We start from the raw sequence: 23,150 nt of genomic DNA on the forward strand, positions 1-23,150 counted from the left end.
AAGATGTTGTCTTTGATCTTCGTCTTCCTGGTCCTGAAGCCTCCCTTCCTTTTCTGCAGTTTGACTGACCCTGTGTGCTTTTTCAGAATGAAAGAAGAGAATAACCCAGGAGGAGATACAGAGGTTGATTGTTTCTTTTCCATTTATACGGAGCATGGAATCATGAAAAATGATTATTTCAGTGGGAATCTAGATAAGCAGTAAGTGCCTCTGTCATTTTTAGATTTTTGTTTATCATGGTAGATAATACATTCTCGGCTGCTGAGAGGTAGATCAATATTCTGTGTATTTTCTCTCTGTGTTTCCCTCCCCTCTCTAGGATATAATCAAAATTTATTTCATGTTTGCTGAAGATTGTCTTCCTATTTCTGAAGTGTTAAGTGTTAGCTTGTTTGTATTTTTCAAGTTACAGATTCCAGGCAGAATGAATGATCCATGCTGTCAACTTTGCTTCTAGAGACAATCTTTTAATACGACAGTTCCCAAATGGTGTCATGGAATGTCCCTCACAAACATAGTTCTAAGCACTGCTTTTAGTTTGTTTCATAGAGGCTACAATAAAGTGGTCTTTCTTTTGTCTTCTAGTGCTTTTATTTTTTTGTTAACATCATAGAATGCCCAATTCCTGCACAGGGGAACTTGGTATATCTGCCTTGACTTTTAGCTAGATATAATAAAAAGGGACTTATATTTTGTTCAAATTATCTAACAGTCATAATTTTACAACTGTTGTATTCAATGACTCCTGCAACTGAGATCAGGTGTGGAAGTACAATGTCTATTCATTAGGAGAATTTTATGCCATGCTTTCCTTTACATTCCATCTCACATGCACAGTCACATTTTTGTTGAATAAACAATGTCAGGATTTTTCTCAAAGTTCTTGGTTAGAAACACATGTGGCATCCATTTAGAGCACTCCAGTAGACAAATTGTCCATTTGTTAGAATAGAGGGTGCCCCTGCAAGCAATGAATTCCCATTTCCCTTTCAAAGTGCTAGAATAAAGGTGTTGCCTGTGGTGCCTGCTAACAGTTGAGAGAGGAGTACTAAGGTTATAAATTCGTCCAAATTTGCCCAGGTGAAGGCCATTTATTGAGTTCAAATAGTTAAGTCTCATTTTTTATGTGTATGCTTTCATCTCTTACATTTAATCCACATTTAAATCTCATTCTCCTCCTTCCCTAACTATATAAAATGATTTCATTTATTGTGAGCATGAGTGCTCTATAAAAACTTTGATTTATATGTTTGGCCACAATTTTCCTTTATCAATGAGGTTAGTCTTCAGCTGAAGAAATTCTTACAATGTCTCTTCGAGTTTGATAGGGAAAATGTCAAAAATAACATTCTAAATGCTTGGGTAAAACATATTTTAAGATGTGGCATTGTATATGTGTGATAATCATCACAGAGAAGTTATCAATTTTAGATAAAGGTTATATTCAGTTTTTGATAACATATCCTAATATGAAATTCAAAACAGATGAGGAAGTGTATGACTGTATTATATAATAGAGAAGTCTCAGAAAAAATGAAAAACTGCAATAGATCTTAAGCAATATCCTATGTGTGGATCATTCATTTGCTTACCAAAAATCTCCTTAGGTTTGAAGGAGAATGTGAAAAGAAGGGCAAATAATCATATAATAATTATAAAAGCAATATTTATGGTTATATGGAACATGGAATAGATGACCCAGACACCCAAATGATCAGATATAAATGAAGAAGAACAAATGACAATTTGAGTAGAATTTGAACAAAAAAACTTCACCAACACCTATGTGATGTCTCGCATAAGCCTATGATTATCTTCACATAACAGGCAAGCTGTGCCCTGAAAGTTAAGGAGAAGATGTTTTTAATTCATTTCATTCACTTTCAAAATTCACCAGATGATGAATCAGTATACTTCAGTTATGTGATCTCTTAATTGAAGATGATGAGGAATTTTGATCTAAACTTCTGACAGTTGAAATCGCAGTATTGTTTTTTGCATTTATACTTATATATTTACATAACACATGATAAGAGAGGTCCAGAGAAATGTTTTAATTTCTCCTAATTTATGAGTAATAAAGTAAATGGAAAGGAATATTTGCCTTCTAGGCTCCATTGTTTGCATTTTTATCAATGCGAATAATCGAATAGTATAGAAACTGACTCATGGAGGCATAAATGTGTCACATATACAAATATGGTCCTGATAATTTCATTAAATTCATTCATATACATGGATATTCATTACAGACTGGGATTGCTGTATCTAAATTCATATTAAGTCTTTTTATTACCTAGCAAACATGTTCCCAAATTAGTGTACATTTCTGTTCCTGTATTGTGACAAAAGAGCAGTGTATATTTTATGGCTAGTCAACACTATTTTCTCAACAATATTTCGATGATTCTACCATGATTAGAAACATGATATCACTGTTGATAAAGCAAATGAATTTACAGAAGTAAAAATTGGGATTATTAATGTACCTACATTGTATCTTGTATAATTGAATAAAAATATAGTATCAGACCATTGTGAATAAAATATGATTATCTGAAATATAGGCATGCTGAAGGACTGTCAGCAAAACTAAGTATATATTAATCATCTCATATGAGATTCTTGTGTGGAAATAAATATTGGTATTATGAAGAGACATTCTGCCTATGTGTCCACTAGTAAAATCTTTTTTTAAGTAATTTTTTTATTCAGAAAATTTTTTCATTCATTTTACACATGAATCAAAGATCCCCCTCTTCCCTCCCCTTGCCCTCCCCCTCACAACCCATCCCCCAGTATCCCACACAATAAGGCAGGGTCTTCAATGAGGAGCCACATCCAGTAGAGGCAAGTCCAAACCTCTCCCCCTGTCTCAAGGCTGCAAGAGGTGTCCCTTCTTAGGTAGTGGACTCCAAAAACCTGTTCATGCATCAGGAATGGGAGCTAATCCCATTGCCAGGGGCCCTACATGAAGAACAAGCTATACACCTGTCTTGCCATACAGAGGGCACAGCCCAGTCCCATGGTTTCCATCTGGCACAGTCCTGTATAGGTCCTGTGTATGTTGCCACAGCCTCTGGGAGTTCTCATGTGCATCTGTCCTGTGCATAGAACACCTTGTTTCCTTTATGTTTTCCATCTACTCTGGTTCTTAAAATCATTACATGTCTACTGCCATTGGGTTTCTTAAAGCCTGTGGGTGTGGATTTGATGGTGACACCACATTTAGAAATGGTACAAGGTCTCTAACTCTTGCACATTGACCAGCTGTGCTTCTTGGTATTTCTTTATTTTTAATTTTATTTTATAATTTAATTTAATTTTACATATCAGCCACAGATTCCCTTGTCCTGCCCCCTCTCACACAACCCCCACACCTCCACGCCAGCCCACCCCCCATTCCCATCTCCTCCAGGGCAAATACTCCCCTGGTGATTGAGTTCAACCTGGGAGATTCAGTCCAGGCAAGTCCAGTCCCCTCCTCCCAGGCTGAGCCAAGTGTCCCTATATAAGACCCAGGTTCCAAACAGCCAGCTCATGCACTGAGGACAGGTCCAGATCCCACTGCCTGGATGCCTCCCAAAAAGATCAAGCTAATCAACTTGTCTCACTTATCCAGAGGGCCTGATCCAGTTGGGGGCTCCTCAGCTATTGGTTCATAGTTCATGTGTTTCCATTCGTTCGGCTATTTGTCCCTGTGCTTTTTCCAATCTTGGTCTCAACAATTCTCGCTCATACAAACCCTCTCTTTCTCGCCAATTGGACTGCTGGAGCTCCACCTGGGGCCTGGCCATGGATCTCTGCATCTGGTTCCCTCAGTCATTGGATGAGATTTCTAGCATGACAATTAGGGTGTTTGGCCATCCTATCACCAGAGAAGGTCAGTTCATGCTTTTTCTCACCCATTGCCAGTAGTCTACTGTGGAGGTATATTTGTGAATTTCTGGGGACCTCTCCAGCACTTTGCTTCTTCCTATTCTCATGATGTCTTCCTTTATCATGGTCTCTTATTTCTTGTTCTCCCTCTCTGTTCTTGATCCAGCTGGGATCTCCGGCTCCCCTAAGCTCTCATTCCCTCGAACCTTGCACTTCATTACCCCCACTCACGTCCAGGTTGTTCATGTAGATCTCATCCATTTCTCTGTCATTGGGACATCCCTGTGTCTTTCTTAAGGTCCTGTTTTCTAGGTAGCTTCTCTAGAGTTGTGAGTAGCAGTCTAGTCATCTTTGTTTTATATCTAGTATCCTCCTATGAGTGAGTACATACCATGTTTGTATTTCTGAGTCTGGGTTACCTCACTCAGGATGATTTTTTCTAGATCCATCCATTTGCCTGCAAACCTCATGATGTCATTGTTTTTCTCTGCTGAGTAGTATTCCATTGTGTATATGTACCACATTTTATTTATCCATTCTTCAGTTGAAGGGCATCTAGGTTGTTTCCAGGTTCTGGCTATTACAAACAATGCTGATATTCTATACACATACTGGAGGAAGAAACTTTTCTAATGATGTCTGAGCAAGAAACAGATCTATGAGTATAACAGAATGATGTTAGGAGTGATTTTATGGCTTTTTTTTCCTTTATTAGAACAGTAATCTTTGGTTTTCCCCTAGGTCCCTGTCCTTCTATTGTCAGGTTATTGGCAAGCAGTGCAGTGTCAGACATGTATTTGGTCTCTTGGAATGGACCTAAACCAAATCATTTATTATTTGGTTACTCTCCTGAGCAGTAGTTAGCAAGCATAAATGCTCTAGGTAGGCACTAGCTTGATTTCTTCATCTTCACTCCACTGTGTAGGTGGCATCTTCAGCCATAGGGCCTCATCATCAGTTTATACAGAGGAGCCTATAGCCTTGGTAACAGCCTGTGCTTTTTGAGGGTCCCTGTGGTGCCCCTTTGGCTAGCTATTGAAAAAACATAATCCATTCATTGTACTGGAAGCTTCCTTTGGTGACAAGACCTGTCTGTGTGGTTGCGGTGTTGTCTCACCTTAATTTAGATTGCCTTCATAAATGTATATATTTTAGGAAGCTTATACTATTTTAAATTTCCCTACAATGAACATGGGTAAGAAAATGTCTCTATAGCAGTACTCAGAATCCTTTGGGCATATGACCAAGAGTGTTATACTGAAGATTTATGTAAACTAGACACAAGCTAAAGTCATCTGAGAAGAGGTAAACTCAGTTAAGGTACTATCTCTACAATATGGCTGTGGGCATGTCTGTGGGACATTTTCTTAAATAGTGATTGATGGGAGATGGACCAGCCCACTGTGTGTTATCCTATCCCTGCCCTGGGCTTGTGGTTGTGGTGTCTCTAAGAAAGCAGGCTGAGCAAACCATGAGAAGCAGGCCACTAACCAGCACCCCTCCATGACCTCTTCAACAGCTTCTTTCTCCAGGTTCTTGCTCTGACTGAGTTCCTGTCCTGACTTACTTCTATCATGAACAGGGATATAGAAGTGTAAAGCAAATACTCTTTCCTCCCTAACTTGAGTTTTGATCATGGTGTTTCATTGCAGCATTAGAAACCTTAACTAAGACAGCTTGGACATCTGAATCTTGAAGTAGACATATACCAAGCTTCCTAAATAACTACTGCACTCATCTTCATAGTACTGTACAAGTTTGTATTTCCAGCAGCAACTGATGAGTCTTCCCATTAGTATGCATTCTTGTTGCATGAACTATTATTGGATTGATGTTGGCCATTCTGAATATAATTGAAGAAAAATTCAAAGTTTATTTGATTTACAGTATCATGATGAGTAAGGATCTTTTCCTATTCTCTAGCCTGCCACACTATCTCAATGATAGGATACTTTGGCATACAAAATTTTTCACTATCATGAGTTCGCACTTACTTATTATTGTTTTGGTACCTCTCCTATTAGTGTTCTTTTCAGAAAAAAATTTGCCATCACAATGAATTCAAGACTATTCCACCAATTTTCTTTTTAAGAGATATAGCACACCTTGTCTTATGTTGACATCTTATATCAAATTGGAGTTGAGTTTTGTGACAGGTGATAGATATGGATAAATTTGTCTTCTTCTCCATGTAGCCATCCAGTTGGCCAGCACCATTTGTTGAAGATGTTTTTTCTTTGCTGCCATGTATTTCTGGCTCCATTAACAAAATGTAGATCTCCATATGTGTGTGGACTTTAGTCTGAGACTCCAATTCCATTCTGTTGATCAATATCTTTATTACTACAGCTATGTAGTACATTGTGAGACCTGAGTGATAGTCCCAGTGGAACTCAATTTCAGCAATGCGTATCCACCTCCAGTATACAATGACAAGGGTCTAGACAATGTGGCACAATTTCAAGAATTTTGAAAGAGATCATAGTAAGAATTAAAAGAATAAGACTCTGCCAAAAAATCTGACTCAAACATGAGCATTAGAAAATTATAGAAAACATAAATGGTTTGATTAAGTACATACCAGAATCACATAAGTTATGTCTAGTGACTTGAATAGGTACTTAGTCACAAAGCAATACCAAAAACATGGATGAAGCGAGACCTGAAACACATAAACAACACAATGACATGTAATGTTATTGTTAAATAAGATCAAACTGTAGAAAACTATATCAAAACATTTATATACAATTAAAATACCTTAAAGAAAAAGAGAGTATCTAAAGGAAACATATAACACGGGACATTTCAGGACAAAGATGATGCAACTTGAACTCAGAGCCAGGTGTGTAATACCAAGCTAAGTATATGGGTTGAAAGGCCTCTGTACAACACAAGGGCTCATGTGAAGAGAAGGGAGCTCATTCCTCACTGGAAGCAGGAATAGTTATATCCAATCTTATATCACTCAATATTGCACATCCCCAAATACAAAATAAAAATGAGAAAGTATGTGAAGGGGAAGAAGGAATATAAGAATATTATGCTATTTACATTACCTATAAATCCCTAAGCCTTTTCAGAGCTATTGACGTAGATAGATTTGGCTAACTGCTCTTCATCCCCTTAACAACATCATATCTGTGTTCACTGCTATCTCTGTATAAATTACAGCATTCTAGATAACACATTATACCCATTTATTTTCCACATATGTTAAATGTTAGAAGTATACAATGAAAGCATGAGCAGATTCAATGGTAGCCAGGACAATCTTTTCTAGTCCTTGAATGGCATGCATACATTTCGCAAAGTTTACAGAAAACAGGATGGAAGTGCAGGAAACTTCAAATTAACAGAATCAATCTCATTGGTATGATATTCATGCTCAAAAAAACTTGTTTAATATTCCTCATATTCTCCCACAGGTCTCACATCCACATACACCACAGTAATAGGACTTTTGTCACCATAGCAATAGGTAAAAAAAAAAAAAACAAGGATTCAGTATTGGTCTCATATTGAGTGTGATTTAAAATTATGTTCAGAACCTAATCTCTTATGATTAATGTGCTCTGTTTTCAGGTTGACACGTAAGAACATCCACTTGATTTTCTCTCTTTATTTTGTCATGGAAGAAATCAATGGGAACCCTCATATTTTACCAAACATTTTTCTGCTAGTTAACATCAAATGTAACCTGGTTGAAAATGAGAGGATATATGGTTTATCTGCAAAAAGAAGTGAAAAATTTCTTACCTACTATTGTAAAGATCAGAAAAAATATTTAATTGTACTTACAGGACCCACAGCGGTACTTTTTGAAATTCTTGGACCATTCCTGTAAATGTCCAGAACTCCACATGTAAGTTGGTGTGGGCTGCTCTTAATGAAATACTGTCTCTTTCAAGCTGACTTTTTGAGTTTCAAAAAGTTAAAAAATAGAGAATGAATTTATAGCTATTCTGTTCCATTAGTAATAAATGCTCAGACACTTTCTGAAGAAAATGTAACAACTTTATTGCAAGTAGGCATGAAAGAGAGTAGAAATGTAAAACATTTTAACAGAAAACTTAGTTTATCTGCAGTTTTTTGATAACCAGAAAAAATTGGATATGATTTTAATAATGAGGTGAAAAATTCACAATTTCTAACAACCCCAGTATTTGCTGAGCACATTTAGGTGTTAGACCAAGCATTATTTATTCCATCTTCTTCATACTCTGCTCATGTTATTTGTTCTTCAGCTCTACTATGGTCATTTTCAACCTCTCCTGAGTGTCCATGAGCAATTTCCTTATCTCCATCAGATATCTCCCAAGGACACATCTCTACCACTAGCCATGGTGTCCCTAATGGTTCACTTCAGATGGAACTGGGTAGGAGTGATCATTTCAGATGAAGATCATGGAATTCAATTTCTTTCTGAATTGAGAGAGGAGATGCAAAGGAATGTTGTTTGTTTAGCATTTGTGAGTGCTATCACAAAAGGTGAATTTTCATACTTTAAAACGTTTCATATATATCATAACCAGATCTTAACATCATCAGCAAAAGTTGTGATTGTTTATGGAGACAAAGACTCTATTCTGCAAATGCACTTTATGCTATGGAAAGCTTTAGAAATTAGGAGAATCTGGGTCAGTATATCACAATTGGATAGGATCACAATTATAAGAGATTTTTTGCTTGACTCCTTCCATGGTACTCTCACTTTTTCACATCAGATTTCTGAGATGTCTGGTTTTAAACAATTTATGCAGACAGTGAACCCATCAAACTACAGTAATGAAATTTCATTTGCTACACTATGGTGGACTTATTTTAATTGTTCTTTGTCATTATCTCATTGTAAGAATCTGAAAAATTGTTCTACCAAAACTTTGTTGAAATGGTTATATGGGCACCAGTTTGGAATGTCCATGAGTGATTCAAGTTATAACTTATACAATGCTGTGTATGCTGTAGCCTACTCACTCCATGAGATGCTTCTGCAACAAGTAGACATATGGTCAGAGAATGCTGAGAAAGACTGATATTTGACTCCTGGCAGGTAATTATTCTTGCATTGAAGGGCATGTATGCAATTGAGATGCCTTTTTTTTTAAGGATCCATAGTTTTCTAAATCCATGCAAATTACAAACCTTTCTCCCAGATGCATATATTTCTGGACTCTATCATGGCATGGGATGAAGATCATTTTAGTGTCATGAATTATGATACAGCTGATACTTGGCACATAAGCCAACATTTTACAATCTAAGTGAAGAAGTTTTGAGCTGGAGAGATGGCTCAGAGGTTAAGAGCACTGGCTGTTCTTCCAGAGGTCCTGAGTTCAATTCCCAGCAACCAAATGGTGGCTCACAACCATCTGTAATGAGATCTGGCTCCCTCTTCTGGCCTGAAGGGATACATGCAGGCAGAACACTATACATGTAAATAAATAAATCTTAAAAAAAAAAAAAGAGACTAATTGGACAAGAACATAAGAGTTTTCCCATTATCAATGGCAAAGCGAGCTTCCCTTTATTCAGTTTTTGCCATCTGCAAGTGTGTCATGGGTTCAGAGGTGGATATTGGAATTCTAGCATCCTCAATTTAGTGGTACCCAGACATAAATCATCATTTAGTTAAGACATCAGTGATATAAGAGCCAACAGTAATTAGCAGAAGCACAAGGGCCAAAAACCTTATGATGGCTGACAGAGTTCCTTATCCTCAAGGAACTTGGAACTTTATCTCAGGTTCCCTATGACAAGAAATTCCCTTTTGATCTAACATTCTGGGGGGACGGGAAACAAGGGCGATGTTTTCTCTTCTGTAATTACTTCCTGCTGACATTGGGACGTTGTTGTCAAGGCCCTGGAAAGCCAGAATGTTAGTCAAAGACAAGAGGGAACGTTCTATTGACCAGCTGAAGAGATGGTATGCATATCGGCTGAATTGGTCCATATCAGCTTTCAGCAAGTTCAGGGCTCACAGTCATTTGCAGTAGGTTGTCACCAGCAAATGATGCTAGGATGTATCTGTCAGCCAAGTGGAAACCTGTTGAGATAGATATAAACTAGAAACAGGAGTTAAAACTTACGAACTTATTTGGAACTTTCAGACCCATAGTCTTCAATCAATTACTAAGCTGAGAAAGCTATAGCTAGTCCAGTCATCAATGTCATCAAAGATCTGAGAAGGATAAACTTTACCTGAGTGCACTTTTAAATCTATTTGAAAAACAACAGAGACTATCCATAACCCAGACTGTCATCATTCCAGGCTCCTATGTTCTTGTCCAATTAGTCTCTGATATGGAATTCTTTGAGCAGAGAGACAGATACACTCGAGAACCTGTGTCTATGACTATTGCCCTCTTGTTAGGTATTGGGGGCATCACTGCAGGAATTGGTACAGGAACTACTGCCCTCGTGCAGAGCAACCACCTTATGCAGTTACAAATGGCTATGACTACTGACCTAGAGGCCATAGAAAGATCCATTTCTGCTTTGGAGAAATCTTTAACCTCGCTCTCTGAGGTTGTGTTACAAAACATAAGAGGTCTGGATTTACTATTTTTAAAGGAGGGGGGATTATGTGCAGCCTTGAAGGAAAAATACTGCTTTTATGCCGACCATACTGGTATTGTCAGGAAATCGATGGAAAAATTAAGGGAAAGGCTAGCCCAAAGAAAAAGGGAGTTTACCTTTGGTCCCTGGGCCTTTCAGCAGTTGACTCTGTTTATCAAAAATCAGATTAATTTGGCCTTACCACGACACGTCTCGATTCATTATCACAGTGTAGATTCTGAGGAGGCCGGCCAGGAGCCCCATCAAGGACTCAGATTCAGTGTCCTAAGGCCCTAACGTCCCCACAGTCCTGCTAGAGGGTACCCAATGATGGGAATAGTACAGGGCCCATGCCGGAGACAACAGCGTACAGAGGTTGTCGAGACCGGCTCAACATGGCACGCTGCCGAGTGTGGGAAGCCCCCTGTGTAGCCTAAGACAGGGACTCTCTCGGACCCTAGCCAACCTGATCACAATGGACTTGGTCCATTTTTGAGAAAAGGGGGGGAACTGTTGGAGACCGACTCCGGACAGTTGTGTCTTGAATTTTGTGTGACCTTCCTTACTTTATCAAACCTTGCAAAAACAGGTTCCTGGCCTAACCGCAGGCTGTACAACTTCCTGGAGTACGTGCTAATCAGCCAGCTGCAGGGGCCTGGGACCAAAGCGACCTCACCCTTCCTTAGGAATTTTCCATTCTTCTCTCCTTTTGCTTCCTCTGCTCCCCCTCCCTGCCTGAAGCCCTGCTTATAAGCCTCAATACCCAGTCAATAAACGAGACCTTGACGTGAAAAAAAAAAAAAAAAAAAAAAAAGAAATTTTGTCCAGAATAGTTCAAGCATGAAAATGAACTAATCATTTTAACATTTGGAAGAAAAATATTTTTCATGAAATTCTTTAATGGCAACAAGAATATGCCTTTCATATGACCTAAAAGCTGCTAGTCATTTTTACAAATAGATTTCAAATAATAGAAGTAGTACTGCCAAGTTTTGAACTATTTTGAGGAACCCAATTCCCTAGATTTTGCTCAAATAACAGTGTTGCTGGAAAAAATACAGAATGCATCTTTACTGTATAAGCATATAACTTAGATATGTGTGATTTAGAGTATCAACTCCAGTGATAAAATTTTAAACTTAAACTGTAGTGAAACTTTATGTCTATATGTAATTTCTTTTATTTACTACTGACTACTTCTAATAAAGTTACATTTTAGGAGAGGCAAATGAATAATACTGGAATTATATAATTCATATTTTCTGTCCTACTGTGTAGGTATAGTTGAAACTAAAATGACAAATGTGTTTTAGATGTTCTCTTTTCTGAAGAACATACAATTTGTAAATCCTGCTGGAGACCTAGTGAATATGAACCAGAAGACAAAAAAGGATACAGAGTATGACATTTTCTATATCACAGATTTTAACCAACGCTTTGGACTCAAAGTGAAAATAGGAAATTTTTCTGGACATTCTCCAAATGATCAACAATTGTACATATCTGATGAAATGATAGAGTGGGCCACTGATTTTAGACAGGTAATTCGATCTTAACTCAAATGATCTACATGTAGCACAAATATTCTAAGATAGCATGCTTCATCATTGGGATAAAAGGTTTTGAGCTTTACTCATTTTGACTCACTTCCATTCTTCTATAGTTCTCTCTCTCTCTCTCTCTCTCTCTCTCTCTCTCTCTCTCTCTCTCTCTCTCTCTCTCTCTCTTTCTCCCCTGTATCTCTACAATTGCTTGCATGTTTTCCAATATGTAAATCACCATAAATTCATAATATTTATCTTAAAGACAATGAAATTTTACTTTAGAATATTATACATGTGTTTAATAGGATTTTCAGTGGTCCCATGTTGTGAATCACTGTAGCTTTTGCAACTAATATTAAACTCTTTGTGTCTAAAATGTATTTTATTTTCCTCAGACTCCACCCTCCATATGCAGTGAGCCCTGCAGCCCTGGACACAGAAAATCCCCTCAGGAGGGAAAGGCTGTCTGCTGTTTTGATTGTAACCCCTGTCCAGAAAACGAAATTTCCAACATGACAAGTAAGGATATGGTTTGTCAAAATAATCAACATATTATTTATTTTCTCCCATATTTGCATAGTTCTCAAAAAGGTTTTTGGGGAAAGGAAAATACAAATTTCATTATGAATTTGAAAGCATCAGTAACATTGCTATTTGAAATACTACACTCTCTATCTTTTAACTACATTTTTTTCTGACCAGTCTAGAACCCATGAACATAATATTTTTTCTTGGATATTACATTAGATTAATAAAGATTATTACTGCAACTCATCTTCATCACAGTATTCAGAATTCTTAATAAGTTGTAACTACTTCTCAGTTTTTGTGAGAACTATATGCTATGCATACTGTGTTCCCAGTACTGCCCAGGGTTTCTAACAATGACGGGATGTTGAGTGATAATCTACAATTTTTTAGAAATGCTCATTATTGTATTGTGTGCTATAGTAGGTCAATGCTGTCATTTATAGTTTGTATTTGCAGTCCTACTCTATTTCACAGGTTAGTTTGGATGCCATCACTTTGAACTTTTAATTAAAGATTTTCTTATAATATTCATCACAAGTAATGCACGATAGTTTTTGAATTAAGTAGCTGATAAAATCTACATTGATGTACAGAAACTTTGACAAAATATTTGGAGAAATTACCAATTGGAGGAAGGAATGAGGGGTAGGTCGGGGGTGGGTGGGAAGGTGGGGGTTGTGGGAGGAGGGATGAGAGGGACATCTGTGTTTTTTTAGTAGAATGAATAATAATATTTAAAAAAGAAAAAAAGCTATGTTTTTCATAGTAGATCAGGTTCTGAAGGATGGAATTAATTACTGTTGTAGTGATGAGAAATAGCTAATAATCAACTGGCAGTTTCATTTAGAGCCAGACTAGACTGTAAATACAATTAATCCTATATGATTTGAACATGAGTTTTGTTAAGAAATAGTACAAGGTTTTAAAACATTACACTAAAATTATAAACATATTTGACTATAAAAGTCAGTGACTAATGCAAGAAAATTATTCAATCACTTGAATGGAATAATGCATAAAGATTGTAGTGATGCAAATGATACTATCAAATATATATCAAATTCAAAAGTCAAATTTATTGACTTTTGTGTTTGTTGAATGCAAGGAAACTATACTCAGTTTTATTAAATTTCCCTTGCTTCTACTTATAAAAGCATGAGAGGAGTGGAGGAAAGGTTAAGCAGTGGTCAGAGCATATTACATCAGAGAAGAATATATTTTCAATAAAGACATATAAATACATAATTCTTATACATAATTTAAAATAAATGCTAAAAATTGAAGCATATAAATACTTCTACTCACCAGGTTAGATGACATTGCTTAGCAAAATCAGAGAGGATTGAACAATTGAAACAGAATGTAAACTTTCTGATGGATAGACTCAGCACTGAAATGGTATCATCACTTTTTTGTTTGATCTTTGGAAAAAATCAATTGAAAGAAAAGTGGATATTATGTGGTATTATTTACAAAAATTCAAATGGAAGGAAGTTCTCAGTCTCATCCAGTACTATCCTTCAAAATTATGCCCTTGAAGGATGGAATGTTATTTAGATTTGAATGTTTTCACAGTAAATACTGAAACCTTGGGAACACTAAACTATCAAATCCTATAAAAATTAGTAAAATTTGCAGATAATGTTCCCAACCAAAGACCAAACAATGAAACGTAAAACTAAATGTGATATTTTTGAGATGTAGAGAATTTAGGTGGAAATTTGTTCATGTTGTTTGTGCTTACTTAAGCATTATCAGTTCAGGCTACTTTATTTTTGCTTCTTTTCTTTTTTCTTATTTTTGATTATATAACACAATTGCGTAATTTACCCTCCTCCATCTTCCTCCAAATCCTCCTATATATATCCCTTCTTGCTCTCTTTCAAATTCATGGCCACTTTTCTCACTAAACGTTGGCATGTGCATATATTTTATGAATATACATATATACTTCTAAATACAAACTCTGCAGTAGTAAAATATTACTTGTCTGTATTCAGGATTAAGCATTTTGTTATCCAAAGATAATCAGTTGCTGTGCCACAATCTGGAAAAGACATTTTGTTCCATGCTCAGTATTCCTTAGGTGCCTTTAGTTCTCTGAGTAGGGTTGAAGGCTGATTGTCTTTTCCCCATCTACTTTGCCATCTCTATTATTATTGTCCTTTTTCAACACATGTTTAGGTAGCCGTATTTGTGAGACTTTATGTCTGTAGCTTGTGACATTTCTATGAGACACCTACTTACATCAACCTCTCTGATCCCCTACTTCTTACAATCTTTCTGTCCTCCTCTACTGAAATTTTTCCTGAGACTTAATTGAGGGGTATTACTATAGATTTATCCATTAGATTGAGATTCACAACTCAACATTTTCACTGGTTGTGATTTTTCTCTGTGGTCTCTATCTCAAAGATAAGTTCCTTGTTGAGGGGAGATGACTCTACTAATATGTGTGTAAGCAGATATTTTGAACATTGTTAGGAATTGTAACGGTTTAATAATGTGGTGGATATAGGTTCCTTCTAAGATATGGAATGGGTAAAGTTTCTATGTAAAAGGAGTCACATGAGGACACTTTTATGTGGGACCTAACTTGCTGCTAATTGCAGTGGGATAATCCTTTATTTTGTTTTATAATTTAATTTAATTTTACATATCAGCCATGGATTCCCTTGTTCTCCCCCTTCCCGCCCTCCGCCCCGCCTTGCCCCACCTTCCACCCAGACCACATCCCATTCCCATTTCCTCCAGGGCAAGACCCCCCTGGTGATTGAGTTCAACCTGAGAGATTCAGTCCAGGCAGGTTCAGTCCCCTCCTCCCAGGCTGAGCCAAGTGTCCCTGTATAAGCCCCAGGTTCTAAACAGCCAGCTCATGAACTGAGGACAGGTCCGGATCCCACTGCCTAGGTGCCTCCCAAACCGATCAAGCTAATCAACTGTCTCACTTATCCAGAGGGCCTGATCCAGTTGGGGGCTACTCAGCTATTGGTTCATAGTTCATGTGTTTCCATTCGTTTGGCTATTTGTCCCTGTATTTTTTCCAATCTTGGTCTCAACAATTCTCGCTTACACAAACCCTCCTCTTTCTTGCCAATTGGACTGCTGGAGCTCTACCTGGGGCCTGGCCATGGATCTCTGCATCTGGTTCCCTCAGTCATTGGATGAGGTTTCTAGCACAATTAGGGTGTTTGGCCATCCTATCACCAGAGTAGGTCAGTTCGGGCTGTCTCCTGACCATTGCCAGTATTCTATTGTGGAGGTATCTTTGTGGATTTCTGTGGACCTCTCTAGTACTTTGTGTCTTCCTATTCTCATGTGGTCTTCATTTCTCATGGTCTCTTATTCCTTGTTCTACCTCTCTGTTCTTGATCCAGCTGGGATCTCCGGCTCCCCTAAGCTCTCATTCCCTCGAACCTTGCACTTCATTACCCCCACTCACGTCCAGGTTGTTCATGTAGATCTCATCCATTTCTCTGTCATTGGGCCATCCCTGTGTCTTTCTTGGGGTCCTGTTTTCTAGGTAGCTTCTCTAGAGTTGTGAGTAGCAATCTAGTCATCTTTGTTTTACATCTAGTATCCACCTATGAGTGAGTGCATACCATGTTTGTATTTCTGAGTCTGGGTTACCTCATTCAGGATGATTTTTTCTAGATCTATCCATTTGCCTGCAAACCTCATGATGTCATTGTTTTTCTCTGCTGAGTAGTACTCCATTGTGTATATGTTATTTATCCATTCTTTAGTTGAAGGACATCTAGGTTGTTTCCAGGTTCTGGCCATTTCAAACAATGCTGATATGAACATAGTTGAGCAAGTGCCCTTGTGGTGTGATTGAGCATTCCTTGGGTATATGCCCAACAGTGGTATAGCTGGATCTTGGGGGAGATGGATTCCCAATTTTCTAAGAAAGTGTCATATTGATTTCCAAAGTGGTTGTACAAGCTTGCATTCCCACCAACAGTGGAGGAGAGTTCCCTTAGCTTCACATTCTCTCCAGCATAAGCTGTCTTCAGTGTTTTTGATCTTAGCCATTCTGACAGGTATAAGGTGGTATCTCAGAGTTGTTTTGATTTGCATTTCCCTGATAATTAGGGATGTTGAGAAATTCCTTAAATGTCTTTCAGCCATTTGAGCTTCCTCTGTTGAGAATCCTCTGTTTAGTTCTATAGCCCATTTCTTAATTGGACTGTTGGGCATTTTGATGTCTAATTTCTTGAGTTCTTTATATATTCTGGATATCAGCCCTCTGTCAGATGTGCGATTTGGTGAAGACCTTTTCCCATTCTGTAGGCTGTCGCTTTGCCCTGTTGACCATATATTTGCTCTACAAAAGCTTCTCAGTTTCAAGAGGTCCCATTAATTGATTGTTTCTCTCAGTGTCTGTGCTACTGATATTATATTTAGGAAGTGATCTCCTATGTCAATGTGTTCAAGACTACTTCCTACTTTCTCTTCTATCAGGTTCAGAGTAACTGGATTTAGGTTGAGGTCTTTGGTTTAATAAAACACTGATTGGGTAGTAGCAGGCAGGAAGTATAGGCAGGATAAGTATACAAGGGGAAATCCGGGAAGAGGAAGGCTGAGTCAGAAGATGCCAGCCCACCGTCCAGGGAGCAGCATGTAATTAATGGCCCACAGGTAAAAGCCATGAAACACTTAGCAACCTACAGGTTAATGAAAACGGGCTGAGTTTAAGTGTAACAGCTAGTTAGTGGTAGACCTGAGCTATTGGCCAAGCCATTTTAATTAATTTAAGCCTCTATGCTTTTACTTGGGTCTGAGTTGCTGCCAACCAGGCAGGACACAGGAAATCTTCAGCTACACCTGATAGATAGACAGATTATTATATTCAGTGAAGAAGCTAATTCTAAGTTCTTGTTTGATATAGCATGCAAAACTAAATGTGACAACTGCTTTTTCATGAATGACTCAATCCAAGGTAGGTTACTGTGGCCACCTTAACATTATGTAAAAGCATATTATTTTTTTTTGAAGAATTCTAAAATGTTCTTGTGTAAGTAAGATGAATGTAAACAAAACCTTTCAATTAAGTTGAAAGGCAATGGAAAATTAGAATCAAATCCTATGCAACAAACATTTAATTTCAATATACCACAAGAGGTAAATAAAATTTAGCTATGACTTACTAGTTCATTAATATAGATATCATGTTTCATGAATACTAGGAAAAAATTAAATCTGAAAATGCATCCCTTTCTGTTCTAGACATGGATGATTGTATGAAGTGTCCAGATAATCAGTATGCCAACCCAAAACAAACTCACTGCCTCAAAAAAGTTGTGACCTTTCTGACTTATGAAGATCCCTTGGGAATGTCTCTGGCTGGCTTGGCTCTGTGTTTCTCTTCTCTTACAGCTGTTGTACTTGCTATCTTTTTGAAGCATCAAGATACTCCCATAGTCAAGGCCAATAACCAAGTTCTCAGCTATGTCCTACTCATCTCCCTCATATTTTGTTTTCTCTGTCCCTTGCTCTATATTGGCCATCCCCATATGGCCACATGTATCTTGCAGCAGACCTCATTTGCAATTTTCTTCACTATGGCAGTATCTTCTGTCTTGGCTAAGACAATTACTGTAGTACTGGCATTCAAGGTCACTGTTCCAGATAGAAAGATGAGATGGTTCCTGGCATCAGGTGCACCTAACATCATCATTCCCATCTGCACTGTATTCCAACTGATTATCTGTGGAATCTGGATGGGAACTTCTCCTCCTTTTATTGATACTGATGTACACACTGAACATGGCCATATTTTGATTGTCTGCAACAAAGGTTCAGTTATTGCCTTCCACTGTGTCCTGGGATACTTGGGCTCCCTTGCCTTGGCAAGCTTCACTGTAGCTTTCCTGGCCAGAAATCTGCCTGACACATTCAATGAAGCCAAGTTCCTGACATTCAGCATGATGGTGTTCTGCAGTGTCTGGATCACCTTCCTTCCTGTCTACCAAAGCACCAAGGGCAAGGCTACAGTAGCTGTGGAGATTTTCTGTATCTTGGCCTCAAGTGCAGGGCTGCTTCTTTGCATCTTTGCTCCAAAAAGGTACATTATTTTGTTCAAACCACAGATAAATTCTTTTCATAAGGTCAGGAAAGCACATTCTAAACATGAAAATATCCATTAAATTTAACTAACTTAATTCCTAGTATAGATATGCCCATAAGAACACAAGGCTCCTTTCTACTATCCAAATACTATATCAAAATATGAAGTATGCTCTTATGGAAAAATGTAGAAAATAATCTGTATTATAAAATTCAAACACAAGACCTGGACTTCATTCAGTTCAATCGGATATTATGATGTCATTTCTACACATGTAATTCTATTTCTTTAATTATTTATTATTGAATTGTGTGGTATCTGTCAATTTGCACTGAGCTCTATGCATTATTTCATTTGCTGTCAGTTTTCCATTACAAAATCTATGTTATTGTTACATTAAAAATATTACCAAGTTGAGAGTATAAACAAAAAAAGATTTAATAGGGAAAAACCTTCATATTGATCTAGGACAGCAAAGAAAGATACAAAAAGATAATTTAATCATGTTCTATGTGAGGTTCTATCCCATAATAAGGGATAATAAAAATAATGATGCTAGGAGCTAGCTAAGTGACATTTGATTTAATTTGAGGCCTGAACAATGGGAATATATTTCATGCCTTATATTATAATGATGTTCAAAATCTCATGGCTGAAGATGTGTAAGGGCCCATATTATAGTACTCTGTTGTTGGTTTGCCACATGATCATACTATCAAATTTCTTTCTAAATATATACATTTATGTCCAGAGACATAGGATAAACTCAACTTTAGTCATAGAAGCTTATTTATGTAATAGAAAGAAGCCAAGGGAGAAATGGATAATTGTGGTGGTATTGTGTTCCCCAAAATATTGTGCACCCTAATAAACTTATCTGGGGTCAGAGAGCAGGACAGCCACAATATTAAACATAGAATTTAGGCAGTGGTAGCTCATGCCTTTAATGCTAGCATTCCAGAGGCAGAAATCCATGTGTTCAAGGATACAGCCAAGCATGGTGACTCATGCCTTCAATCCCAGAAAGCATCCCAGAAGTCGAGCTTTAATCCCAGGGAGTGGTGGTAGAAAGCAGAAAGGTATATAAGGCGTGAGGACCAGAAACTAGAAGCATTTGGCTGGTTAAGCATTTGGCTGGTTAAGCTTTTAGGTTTTGAGCAGCACAGCTCAGCTGAAACCCATTCTGGATGAGAACTCTGAGGCCTCCAGTCTGGGAAAACAAGACCAGCTGAGGATCCGGTGAGGTGAGGTAGCTGTGGCTTGTTCTGGTTCTGTGATCTTCCAGTTCACCCCAATACCTGGCTCAGGTTTGATTTTATTAATAAGACTCTCTAAGATTCCTGCTACAGATAATGGTTTAAATTCCTGAGAATTCCAGACTAAGTGCTCTGACCTAAACAGGATGTCTAAACAAATCCTCTCATCATCATGCCTTAGGGAACATCTTGAGATAGGTGGCAGAAGGAATTAAGAGCTAATATTTAAGTGCTGTGAAATACCATCTTTATAACATGATGTTGCTATTGTATTTCTGGTTACTTTTGGAAAACGTTCCCCCCAAAAATAAGTACTTACTTCTTATCTCTATTCTTAATGAAATATTCAATTTTCATATGACCATGCACTGCATCAATAGAAGAAAAAAGAAAAACGTCTTTATCTCCATCCCATGTTTTCTTCTCTTAATCTCCAAAAGCATGTGGGAACAGTCAAACTGAAGAACACAAAGGAAAGACTTGGGACAAAATAAAAATACCAAAGAGAACAGATTTATCATGTGAATAAGATGGGAGCTTTGGGTAAAATTGTAACAGGCAGAATTACATAGAAAACCATTTGTCAAATATGCCTGTACACATACATGTGCCTCTTTTTATTACTGTAGTCACTAAGAAGTGCATTGATTTCTCCAATACTTTTCTTCTCAGCTTGCTGTTCTGTGGAGAAGTCTTAAGCATTCTCATTCCTCAGGCTCTGATTGTTTGTTCTCATGTCTAGGTGTAAGAAACTACTGGTAATTTAGTTTCAGGATCATTCTTTCTTCCACCTTCCACATTCCAGATGATTACATCATATCAGTGGACATGAAGGACCCAGACCAGATTCCTCTTGAGCATATTAGCTCATAAGTCTAATTCATCAAACTACTTCTTTGATCTGCATGTGAACTACTTGAAACAGATTCCATTAGACATTCCAAAGCAAGTTTCAGGTGGCAACATAAAAATCAACTTATCCTAGACAGAGTTTAGTATAGACTTACAGGTATTATGTTCATGAATGCCTAAAATATGCAACTTATTTGGTGTCTAGACACCCAGAGAACATTTACACTCTCTGTCTTTCTGTTTCATGTCTTCCATCCTCTCTCATACACACACCTGCATTAACAGTTAGTGCACAAAATTTCCCAAACTAGCAGATATTAAATAGAGAACCATTCATCACTCTAAAACCAGAAATACCCATCAGTATCTCAATATCAAAGCAGACACTAACTTTCATATTACAGTTCTATTCATTACCTTTATCTCACTATCCATGGATAGACAGTTTGTGATCAGACATTCATATGTGTGCAATATTACTTTTTCCCATTATTTATTCTTGTATTTGAATAGTGTGCTACTTGAAATTGACTCCAATTTTTTAAATAAAGTCTCCATGACCAAATATTCAAATTAGAATGCAGCTGGGTTTCTTTCCTTTTACACTTTTGATATTGTTCTTTTTTTTTCTTTGTTTTACTTAAGAGCTTTTTCCCCCCACAACATGTATTTTTCAATCATGGTTTCTCCTGTTCCTAGATCTCCCAGTTCCTCTTCACCTCCTCTTCAGCCAGATCTAGATTCCTTCTGTCCCACATTAGACAACAATTAGGCTTTTAAGGCATAATAATATAATATAAATAAGATAAAATAAAAAGTAACACATCTGAATTGTATAAAATGAGCAAACAGAAGGAAAGGATCCCAAGAGAAGGCAGAGAAATCAGAAACCACTCATTTTCAAACTCAGGAATCACACAAAAATACTAAATGGGAAGCTATACTATACATCCAGAGGAAAAGTATGTTAAAAGAGAATAAAAATGTATAGTTAAAGTAAAATAAAAATAATATCCAATAAGATAAAATTTAAACAAAGTTTGGAAATGCGTGACATGCCATTGTGAGAAAAAGGAACCTCCAAAGATGCCCTTGAGTTTGGTTTCTGTTGTCTATCTCCTTCTGGACAAGCATTTCACATTTAAGAATAATTTGTTTCACTGGTGAGACTCCCTTGGAGGGAACTAAATTTTCATTTCCAAATGATTATCATTTGGAGATTCTGTTTGGATTAGGCATGGTGGTATGTGTCCGTTTTTTCTTTCAGCTCTAGGACCCCATCTAGTGCAGACCTGTGAAATCCCTGTTCATGATTACTCAGTTTCTGTGAGTTCATGTGAGATTTGATTATGTTGATTTAGAGGTCTCAATTTTTTTGTGTGTGTCCTCTATCCTTTCTGGCTCTTAAACCCTTTCTTCTCCCTCTTCTGCAAATTTCTCTGAGCCTGAGGTGAGGGATATGATAAAGACATCCCATTTAGGGCTGAGTGTTAAAAAGTCTCTCTCACTCTCTGCATGTTGTCTAATTGTAAGTCTGTATTTCTTTCCATTTGCCACAAGAAGAAGCTTCTCTGATCATGCTGAGCAAGGCAATGATATATTGGTATAGCAGAATGTCATTATAAATCATCTTATTAATATTTTTTAGAACATTCACATTTATTTTACCCAAGGTTCACTGGCTATCTAGTCTTGTCTTCTCAATCACCAAAATGGTGTCTGGTATGGGCCTTCAGGCTAATCATATATTGGCTCATTACTCCCGCAAGTTTTTTATGCCATTACTCTAGCCATCTTGTAGGTAGGACAGCATTCAGATCAAAGGGTTTGAAGCTATATTAGTGTTTACTTTTCTTCTTTGGTAGCATGTCAAGTGCTTTCCTGTACTAAAAATTCTAGCATGTAGGAAGGAAGACTTTATGTAGGCACCAACTGCAATACTACATATTCATTGAGTTTTGTAGGTTTTATCCTAATCAGTGGGGCTTTGGTGGAGAGCAACTTATAGTCTTGTCAACAGCTTGGTATTTTGGGGGTTTCCATCCAACACCTTTGGCCGATAACTCTATTTCTGTTACCAATCCCCAGACTGGAGGATGTGTTTGGAGACAAGAGATGTTCAGCTGGGGCTCTGTCTTCACAGATATTTGATGACTTCACTTAGATCATCTTCATATGGATTTATATTTGGGAACTCAGATTCCATTGATCAACATGTTTGTTTTTGGGCCAATATCATGCTTTTATTACTATAGCTTTGTAGTACAACCTGACATCTGGATTGGTGATAACTCTTTTGGTTATTTTATCATTGAGAATTAGTTTTGTTATCCTGAGTTTTTTTTGTGTTTCTAAAAAAAGCTGAAAATTCTCCTTTCAAGATAGGTGAGGAATTGTGTTGGAATTTTGAGGGGAATTGCTTTGAATCTATAGATAACTTTTGGTAGGAAATACCAATTT

General features: G+C 37.4%; 1 pseudogene; it reads left to right on the forward strand.

Annotated features, from left to right (window-relative positions):
* Positions 1-18,661, forward strand: LOC128093937 (vomeronasal type-2 receptor 116-like; annotated as a pseudogene).
* The last annotated feature ends 4,489 nt before the right edge of the window (positions 18,662-23,150 follow it).

This window comes from Peromyscus californicus, unplaced genomic scaffold (genome assembly GCF_007827085.1).
Source record: "Peromyscus californicus insignis strain IS unplaced genomic scaffold, ASM782708v3 Scaffold_4__1_contigs__length_199733344, whole genome shotgun sequence".
Lineage (NCBI taxonomy): Eukaryota > Metazoa > Chordata > Mammalia > Rodentia > Cricetidae > Peromyscus > Peromyscus californicus.